An 11,016-nucleotide genomic window follows, 5' to 3' on the forward strand; every position below is an offset into this window, starting at 1 on the left:
CGTTATTTGACCTGACCCTTAATCAGCATGCGTCCTCCATATCCAACAGTTTCTACAGCTATATCCTCATTCGGCTGCTATTTTCCCTGTACTGCTTTCTAAATACCCCAGCAAAGAACTCACTGCATTGCCAGAACTGCACCAAAATAAATCCACTAGGATAAAGAATTCTGTGCATTTTCTACTTCAGCAAGTTGTCATAAACATTCCATCTTTCAGTTTAAATCCACGTCCCATGTGTTGATTTACTTATAAACACAGATTATCAGGACGCCCCATAAAAGAAAAAGAGAGATAAAACCCAAAGCTGTAGTGTACTACAACAAACTGTAGTATAGCTACACTTCCAACAGCTAGGCTGTACTGGATCAAACATTACAACTGACAATGGCCTTAACATTTTTATTTTTATTGGCTTAATCAAAACAAGAATGACATTTTTAAAGAGGCAAAGCAACGTTTATTGCATGCAGATTATGCTTATCAGCTAGTCAATAAAATACCAAGTAATCTGTAACAAATTGCAATAATAATATATACGTGCCTCATGGCAACTGCTTGTCCATCCAAAACAAAATAAAAATCAACAAATTATTATTTCTACCTTTTCAAACCTATTTTAGCATCCCAGCATACACATGAAGTATACTTCAATACATTTAAAAATTGCTGTCAAATTTAAATGTTTTGATAATAAAGAATTTGATTTAGAATATGTACAGTATTAGGCCCATTTAATGAAGTTTCTCAAATCATCTTTCTAAACCCAGCAACATTCATAATACAGGCAAATCTGTTTTATCCATTGCATTGAAGTACATTCCTAATTTTACCTTGGGGAATAAATAAAAGCAAATCTCTGTCTTTCAGCCTAGGGCCTGATATTATTGTGAAAATATAACCTGGCAAACTCCACACATCTACTTTCCTCTAAGGCAGGATATAAATCAAGTGGATATCACTGAATGTTTGTCTTTAAATAAGTTTTAAAGCTGAATCTATATTGAGATTAAAAAAGGAATTCTTAAAGGATTTTTGAAAAATATAGTCTCTGAATCAAAAAGCACATGGAAGAGAAAGCTAGGCAAGTAGTTTATTCTTCTGTCATATTAGATATGGTACTTTCTTTGATCTTTCCCCCAAAGAGCTCAAAGTTGCATTTTAAGCTAAATAATGATCATTTTCCATTGCCAGAATTTTACCAGACTTCTACTGCAAGCCTTGTCACATGGTGCATTTTAAGTAATTCGAACTAAATTTCTTATTACTGTATTGCAAGCCAAGATAAATATTGTTCTTATTACTCTCAGTGAGAATAAAGGAAACTTCAAAAAAAATCTTCAAAAAAGGTCAGTTCCAGTTCCAGTTGACCTGAATATTTTTTTTCTGAGTAGATAGTCTGACTTGTATAATATATTTAAGTTTTGTCTGGTGAATAAGCTTCACTAAATTGTGACTGAAGTTACGAGAACTTTAGAATTGTTAATGCAATTCATTGATAATATTATTTGCTTCAATAGTAATGGCATAGTTCCTACTAGAAAACAACTATAACACTACAGTGTGGCATCAAACCAATATCACAAGTTGTTCCAACTTGTACAGCTGACTTGGAAACATCTTAGGGCTGTTGAAATTCTTAATACCAAGCTTCTCAAATAGCACGAGGTTGAAAAGGTTATAATGTCCATGCATAGCACCTAAAACCTATTGAGGTTATATGTGGAAAAAAATATGAACTAGAAGTGGTTTGTTTCAATGCAAAAAAAACAAAAAACCCACCCCATGGCAACAATCAAATCACAAAAACAATAACATACAATTGCTCATTCACCAAATATTTTTCTCCAGGTATATCATCTAAATAAACTAGAAGTTATTCTTTGAATATAAGCTCAACTTTTTGAAATGGCATGGATTGTCATAATATTAAACTGGGCAAAAAAATTAGGAAAAATTGCAAAACCTTATCAACACATTAATGTAACTCAAATTAATCAAGATGAATGTTCCTGTGATTAAAAGTTCTCCGTGACAACAAATCAAGATATAAACACTATACTGTCAGTATCCAATTATATTTTAAGAGGTAAGTATTAAAGAAGGAAGCACAGCTGGAATTCCTGACAATGAGAAACAAAAACTAGTTTTTGGAATTCTGCATATAAAAAAGAGATGTGCATCAGTGACAGCTTAATCATACTAAGTATGTAACTAGAGACATTTTGTTTCAGGGGGTGTGAGAAATTACTGGTTATTTTCCCATTTACCTCAGTAAGATATTAGCCTTTTCTCTCTTTGTGAATGTGGAGGAGGTATATTTTAATCTTTTCAAACATGTCCATTTGTATATTGTATTCTCTTTAGTTCCAAGCAGAACTCTGAACTATGCCAGGGGCTAGTTTATATTGTTCTCTATAGTGTGTTGTGTAATAGGATAAGGTCACCAATGTGGTATATTTTTCCTATTCTCTTCATATAATAGCCCATAACCTACTGGTTGTTAGCAGAATAGACAAAATTACTGTCAAAATATATAACTACATTCAAATAAAGATAATTCTTTTCATGCAAACTTCCCATCACACTCAGCAATCGGATATACTGTATTTGTATTCAAAAGTAGAATTTATTTTTACTTAAGTAGGCACAAAAAATGTAGCCTTAATTATTATTATATATAAGTCTACGGAGAGGGGCGGCATACAAATCTAATAAATAAATAAATAATCTGCCACTTCTGTTATCTGAAAGGACCTAACAGATTGGCTCACCCCAAGCAATGGATAGGTCATTTTGGGTCACAGAAGGAGCTTGGGGGTTTTATGAAGAAACTTTGACTAAGATCTTAGGTCAGTGATGGCAAACCTTTTTTGGCTAGGGTGCCTGCATGCGCAATAGTGTGGGCATGCGTGCCCACACCCATAATACAATGCTCTTCCCTGTACATGCACACACTCCCACAGTGCCCCCTGTGCATGGACACAAACTCCCCATCTGGTGGGGGTTGCTACTTACTGCTGGTACCTGTACGATGCGTGTGCAAGTCCACGTCACCGACGTGTGTGCGCATCACAGCAAGATTTTTGTTTCTGCACATGCCCAGGAAGCAAAATCTTGTGAGAAGACATACCCTTCTCAGGGTATGTCTTCTGTGAAAGATTTTGCCGTTGTTGGTTTTTTTGCTTCTGTGCATGTGCAGAAGCAAAAAATTGCCAAAATCTTCTGTGCACGCACATCGTCTCACAAAATTTTGCTTCCTACACATGGAGCGCGCGTGTATGCCAGCAATGTGAAGCTGCACACCCAGCTCCATTTTCGCTACCTGTATGCAGTGTGGCCCGTACCGGCTAGCGGCTAGCAACCCAATAGTGCCCCCCCCCCGGTGCTACCCCTCCATGCATGTACACAGGCCCTACTGAAGTCTCCGGAGTTCCAGGTGGCTTGTTTTTTGCCCTCACCAGGTTTTAGGAAAACCTCCTGAAGCCTGAGGAGAGTGAAAAATGGCCCAACGGGAAGTTTGGAGGCTTCCATGAGGCCTGTGCACATGCGCAGTGGGGGCAGCAAGGGAGGGTTGTGCACATGCACAGGAAGCAGCATGGGGGCTTTCCTGAAGCCTGGTGACAGTAAAAATGGCCAAAAGATGGCCGAAAATCAGAAGCTGACCCAGGACAATGCCTCGTGTGCCCTCAGATATGGCTCTGTGTGCCACCTATGGCATGCTTTGCCTGGCATAGGCATGTGACTGACACCCTACATCAGACTGATCCTATGCAGACTCTTTCTGTCCACCAATCCGAGGGTCCTACCGGGCTTTCTGAGGAGTTCCAGGAGATGAAATGCTAAAGGTGATGCCTGGTTTACTGGATGAGAAAGTCAAAGAAGATATCCGACCAAACAGAACTGGGTACATTGTGATGATAAGGGTAGTGAAAACTTTCTATTCCTCCATCCTGTTGCATCTCCTGATAGCTGTCCAATGGCCTTGTCTAGGGTAAGCTGCTCCGGGGCCAGGGAGTGCATGGAATCATCTGCAAGGGCACACTGGGGAACATTCCTGCAACTTGGCAGACAAAATCGCTCAGAGTTAGATTCCGATGAGGCAAGTCCAAGGGGCAATCTTGTGATGTTATCTGGACTGAATTTGATTCTGTTCTGTCCAAGAAACAGGATAACGTTTTCCTGTTTGTTGGTTCAGCCACCTGTTTGTTAAATGCTAGCTCTTCTGGGTTATTAAAACAACCCGGGAGGTGACCCCATGGTGGGTTCATGTGGTGGGTTCAGTCTCTTTGAGAGAGGGAATGTTCCTATCAGAACTGAAGGAAGCAATGGTGCATCCCTTCTCACTAGGCAGGACCCTTCCCTGTTCGACAATTATTACTGGAATATATTATTATGGCAATGGAAACTGCAGTTTAATGTTTCCAAATGTAAAATAATGCACTTGGGGGAAAAGGAATCCTCAATCTGGGTATTGTATTGGCAGTTCTGTGTTAGCAAAAACTTCAGAAGAAAAGAATTTAGGGGTAGTGATTTCTGACAGTCTCAAAATGGGTGAACAGTGCAGTCAGGCAGTAGGGAAAGCAAGTAGGATGCTTGGCTGCATAGCTAGAGGTATAACAAGCAGAAAGAGGGAGATTGTGATCCCCTTATATAGAGCACTGGTGAGACCACATTTGGAATACTGTGTTCAGTTCTGGAGACCTCACCTACAAAAAGATATTGACAAAATTGAACGGGTCCAAAGACGGGCTACAAGAATGGTGGAAGGTCTTAAGCATAAAACGTATCAGGAAAGACTTAATGAACTCAATCTGTAGTCTGGAGGACAGAAGGAAAAGGGGGGACATGATCGAAACATTTAAATATGTTAAAGGGTTAAATAAGGTTCAGGAGGGAAGTGTTTTTAATAGGAAAGTGAACACAAGAACAAGGGGATACAATCTGAAGTTAGTTGGGGGAAAGATCAAAAGAAACATGAGAAAATATTATTTTACTGAAAGAGTAGTAGATCCTTGGAACAAACTTCCAGTAGACGTGGTAGATGAATCCACAGTAACTGAATTTAAACATGCCTGAGATAAACATATATCCATCCTAAGATAAAATACAAAAAATAGTATAAGGGCAGACTAGATGGATCATGAGGTCTTTTTCTGCCGTCAGTCTTCTATGTTTCTATTAGCCAGTTTCCCATCTTCTCTTTTTGAAGATTCCACAACTTTTCAGTTGTAGGAAAGCTGGCCGGATGATAGTTACAAAGGTACTTGGAAGAAACAGATTATCAGACAGATTTCAGGCCAGAATCCAGGACAGAGACAGGACTGTTCACACTTGTTGATGATTTTTGGCAGAGCAGCATGAGGATGATGCATTAATTAATGCGCCCTTTCTAGTGCTTCCTGATCTTGGAGTGGCTTTAAATACCGTTGACCATAGCATTATTCTGTCCTGACTGTAGGGCTTAGGAATGGGAGGCAGTGCGTTCCAGTAATTCACATTCTTCTTCAGTGGTTGGTAGTGCGGAGAGAAGAGATCACGCCTGTGGCCTCTTATGTAGAATGCTTCAAGTCTCAACACTCTCTCCTCGCCTGTTCAACGTCTATATAAAACCACTGGATGAGATCATCCACTAGTGTGGAGTTCCGTATTATCAGTGTGCCGATAATACAGTACACTACAATCCCAAGCCTCATGGGTGCATCTCTTTAAAAAATACCCAACCAGTAATTGCTTGTCATATGGCTGGCATTTTAAAAACTATATTTTGGGGGTTATTATCTGCAACCAAATTGTGTACAAAATAAAATGTTAGTTAAATTTACTGGGATATTGCATACACAGCTACAATAATAATAAAGCTCTGTGTTTAACCTTTAACAAAATGGCACTTCATGGGACAAGTTTTGAACCAAGGTACCTCAAATGGGCTAACTTATAGAATGCATCTGAAATTAGGGACCTGTGACTCTTACAGAAATGAAACTGGCCAAATTTTATAAAATATTTTCTCTGGTCAGCTCCTGATGTTGACTGTGTTATACAGTTCAACATGGGCTATTTTAAGATAGATGCATCTCTGAATATTTTCCTGGTTTTTAAAGAATTTCTCTAGTGAAGACAACAATATATTAGAACCTCTGCTGTTGTTGAATTAATTGAAGAATTTGGCAAGGAATGTTTCTGAAACAATGGCCCCATTGGCCCAAAGATTTTTTTGATGTGGTATAGAGCAAAATCTTCATTTATGTTTATTTATTATTAACCATTGAATCATAGTATAATTACTTCCACTGAAAAGAAAATTCCCTGCATTATGGGGACCAAGTGTATCATATCTCTCATTAACATGATTATTGTGCTTAGAAAGTACCTTGCTTACAAATAAATTTGAATTCCTAACCACATGTTGAAGTGTATTTGCATCTGAAGCTCCTTCTAAAATTCTTTGACTGAGCAAGATAGGTAAGGGCATATTTTGTGATGTCTGCTTCCAAAACTCACATTATTATACATTTTGCCCCAGAAGTGAAGCTCTTAAATATGGTATATTCATAATCAAAAGAACTTCTTGGACTGGAATTATATTCTAGTCCCACAATGCTAGTGAGTGTGGGGTTTGCTCCCTATTTATATACAATGCCAGTATTCATGGGGGCATGGCTTTCTCCTTGGCATTTCTCGATTAGTGTACTGTTTGTCCAGTGTTAATTCCCACTTATCTGGGGACTGGAGAGGATATGTTTTGGTCTTTTTGCTTCCTTCTTACCATATTGTTTCTTTTGAATGGTGTGTAAAAGTGATTTATCTTTATGTATCTATTGATGACTGGTGGCAGGAGAAGACAAGGTACTCTATATAAACAGGGAACAAATCAACACTCACTGGCAGGGATGACGCTACCTAGTTGGCAAGCAAACAACCAAGCTTAGAGAGCACCTCTGAGACTCCATAATGAAGACACTATTTACAGTTGCCCTGAATATTCATGTATGTAGAATAAAATTCATCTAAAAGACCTCTAACAGAAAATAGGAGAGGGAGGGGAAGGGAGGGGTGGAGAGAAAGATGCGAGAAAACACTTAGAATGTGAGAAAGAGTATTTCAAAACAAGGCAAACAAAGAGGAAATTGATGTGTCCATGTGATCACTTTAAAAAGGGAGAGTGGTCCTTAAGAACTGGGGGGGGGGGGTTTCCAAACTACTAATGATGTTACTTAGTTGAGTACGAAACACCTGCAAGTAACCGCACTCAGGAAAGCACCAGATACTCCAAAGTTCAAACTATTCAGACACCAAGATTAGATTTCAAATTATTATCTTAACTTTTAAAAGCTCATCTTGCCAATAAATTTCAAGAAGCAATGTTTAATAAGGAAGTAAGTGTCATTAAACATGGTAGGAATTCCTCCAAATATATAAAAGAATACATTGTTAGGCTTATGTTATGATAGAGATTTTATAACACAGTAACACAGTGGTTTTCTTTCTTTCCATTCTAGATATTTTAATGCCCTCAAAGTTGTTTTTAAAATATATTTGTATATTATATATTTGTTATATATTTGAACAGCATGTTTGGGCCTTTACTTTTAAAACTAAGTTCACTCAGGCTTTATTTTAGCATATATATATTTGTTTTCGTAGATTTTCACGGGTGTATGTATGTAGATTGTTCTGAGTTCGGGTTTTGCCCCGTGTAATATTTTGAGTGTCTATGCGACGTTTCGGTGAAATCACATTCACCATCATCAGGCTGAAGTTTTAAGCTTCGTGTAACTTCAGCCTGATGATGGTGAATGTGATTTCACCGAAACGTCGCATAGACACTCAAAATATTACACGGGGCAAAACCCGAACTCAGAACAATCTACATATATATATATATATATATATATATATATATATATATATATATATATATATATATGTTTATATATATATATAAACATATACATATACATACATACATACATACATATATATAATTATGCATTAAGATCTGCATTAAAGAAATGATGCAATTTTGCCTGATGTGTCAAGTTATTTTTTAATGTGGTTGCAACAGGCAGGCACTAAAAGCAAGAACCACATGTAAACCACACATGCGTTCTTCATTAAACAGAGCAACATTTTATCAATTATAACAGCATGAGATTTACTTAGAAATCGAAATCAGAGAAGGCTCCATTAAACACGTAGCTGACATCTCTTTTCACAGGAAAAAATAATAATCAAAGCTTCGGGAGTCCAGAAAAGTGACTCATGTGTCCAGTTACCAGAAAGTTACGTCCGGATGAAAATCGGCAGGGCTTCACTCCCAATATCGTAAACAGGTTTCCTTTTTAGAGAAACGGAGCCCGTCCTATCTTTCTTCCCCCCTCTTTCTCCTTCACTCTCCGCGTATCTGCCTTTTAAACTCCTAACGTTTGCCGTCCTTTCCACTCCGAAACATTCAAACCGAAAAGGTCAACTACTACTGCCTTCCTAGCAGCTGAGTTTTCAGCAAGTCCGGGTTCCCAAAAATAAAGAAAAAGGGGGAAAGGGGGAGAGCGAGTGTTGTATTTATTTTATTTTGAAACATAGAAACATAGAAGACTGACGGCAGAAAAAGACCTCATGGTCCATCTAGTCTGCCCTTATACTATTTTCTGTATTTTATCTTAGGATGGATATATGTTTATCCCAGGCATGTTTAAATTCAGTTACTGTGGATTTATCTACCACGTCTGCCGGAAGTTTGTTCCAAGGATCTACTACTCTTTCAGTAAAATAATATTTTCTCTTGTTGCTTTTGATCTTTCCCCCAACTAACTTCAGATTGTGCCCCCTTGTTCTTGTGTTATTAATGTAATCTATTGGGTTTATAACCCGCCCAACTCCAGACGGACTCTGGGCGGCGTACATAAGCAACACAACAATAAATAGAATATTACAACCGCACACAACAATAAAACAATGAAAAACCCAGCAGTCGTCCCTAAAACCGGAGGGAGGGGAGGGGAATCAGGTTCTACTCCGGGTACATCGGCTCGGGTTTTCGGTTTGCAAGAAATCCCGTATAAACGAAAAGAAAGCCCCTGAAAAACAACACAACCCGGCGCGGAACTGCTACTGCAAGGCTCCGGGTTTTTTAAGGACAACCCTATGTAAATAAAACGCTGTTTCCTGCTCTCCAATCAAGAGGAAGAGCATCTAATTTCACTTCCACATCTCTCTCCCGAGCAAATGCCCCGCGATATTAAACCAGGGGGGGACGGATACACCGTTTTCCTACCGAAGGGTGGGTTCCTCCCTCCCACCCACCGTCCCATCTTATTGCACTCCCCTGCCAACCTTTCCCGAGGGGGGCGCCCCGATAATGCCCCCCTCGGGAGGAAACCTCTTCCCCGCGAAGCCGTGGGAAACCCCCCCCACCCACCCCTACCAAAAAAAGCCTCGCCGCACCTGAGATTTTTTTTACCCAGTCCCTAGGCTGGCGCACCCCACCCACCCACCCATAAACAAGGTACCCATTGCAACCCAGCGCTCGCTCGCTCTCGCTTCCTCCGCCCACCTGTCCAGGGAGAGAAGCCCGAAAGCGGAATGCAAGCCGGCGCGGGGGAACCACCTCGGCAGAAGTCAACCTGCCCGGGGAACGTTCCAAACGAGGAATCCCCCTTTGGTGGCGCGCGGGCATCAAAGGGGAATCTCCGCCGCCGCCTCGCCTCTCTCCTTAACGCCGCCGCCCTGATTCCCTTCCTGTCACCCCGACTGCAAGGTAGCAGCAGCTCTCCGTCCCCCTCCCGGTCCTCACCGTTGCGTAGGAAAGGGTCTCGTCCGTGGCTTCTCGGCTCGCCAGCGTAAGCCCAAGCAAACGACGGCCGGCACCAGCAACCCCTATACCTGACCTACTTTCCGCCTGGCTTGCCGCTGAACGTCGCACCACTAACCTACTTTCCAGCCAATGGCTTCTCCCCCCGCATCAAGCCCCGGCCCGCCTCTTGGCCAATCGCCGGACGGGCTTTGCCCCTGCCGTCCAATGCTTTCCCGAAAGACCGCGCTTAGGGCCCGCCTTCGACCCGGCCGGCCAATCCGAGCCGTGCGGCTGAAAGGAGTAAACGAGTCAGGACGAGGATAACACCTCCTGCTCGTGCCCGCCCGATTAAACGAGGGTAACTTGCGAGAGAAGGGCGGGGGGGGGGGGGGGGCGAGTGGACTCGCGCGCGGGTGTGCGCGCGCGCTCGGCTCGAGCTCGCCCTCGAGCTCCCGCCCGCCTTGTGAGGAGTTGCGTAAATGGCTGCTTGGAACGGGTGAGGCCCGGATGTAAAGGTCCTGACAGCCGAGCGGGATACCCCGTACGCCCGGCTATCCCGCTCTCGCTGTGCCGAGCGGTGTTGGACTACCTATGTCTGCTTCTGCGCGCATCTGCTCCTTGCGGAGTGCAAACCGATAACCCGCTGCTTCCCTCTCCACCCAACCTTCGTTTTCTCCCCGCTTTTTGCGCATTGCCTCGTACCGCATCTACTTTCTGTCTCCAAATACCATTTATCTGTGGCAGATCCTAACCTCTCCGTTGTTAAATTCTGGTTGCAGCATCTAATTGCTCGGCTGATCTCGGAAAGCAAGGCGTGCGTAAGCGCACCAGCGTGCCTACCATCCCTGTCCAAATGTTTCCCCCTATCAGTACCCATCTTATGTATATAAACAATGTTATATCTATGTACAGGGGTGGGCTACTGCCCGGACTGGGTGGGGGGGGGGGGGAAACGCAGTGGGGTAGCAAAAATGGAGCAGCACCCCAAAGCACCCAATTTACACTGAAAGATGTTGAAAGAAAACGCATAAGCCACGCCCAGAGTGTGGTAGTAAAATTTTTGGTAGCCCTTCACTGTCTATATATATTACAAATACATACTTGATAAAATAAATAAATAAAATAAGCTGCACTGGCTACCGCTTAGTCTCCAAATACATTTAAGTTTTGGTTATGACCTATAAAGCCCTACGTGGCACCCGACCAGATTACCTACGAGA

General features: G+C 41.6%; 1 protein-coding gene across 2 annotated transcripts in view; it reads right to left on the reverse strand.

Moving 5' to 3' along the window:
* BMAL1 (basic helix-loop-helix ARNT like 1) overlaps positions 1-9,965 on the reverse strand; it is a 62,128-nt gene extending 52,163 nt beyond the window's left edge. For both annotated transcript variants that reach the window (XM_070762770.1, XM_070762762.1), the window contains exon 1: positions 9,797-9,965. The gene's annotated coding sequence lies outside the window, so the exon portion shown is untranslated. The remainder of the gene's footprint in view (positions 1-9,796) is intronic.
* Positions 9,966-11,016: the final 1,051 nt, after the last annotated feature.

This window comes from Erythrolamprus reginae, chromosome 1 (genome assembly GCF_031021105.1).
Source record: "Erythrolamprus reginae isolate rEryReg1 chromosome 1, rEryReg1.hap1, whole genome shotgun sequence".
In the NCBI taxonomy this organism is placed as follows: domain Eukaryota; kingdom Metazoa; phylum Chordata; class Lepidosauria; order Squamata; family Dipsadidae; genus Erythrolamprus; species Erythrolamprus reginae.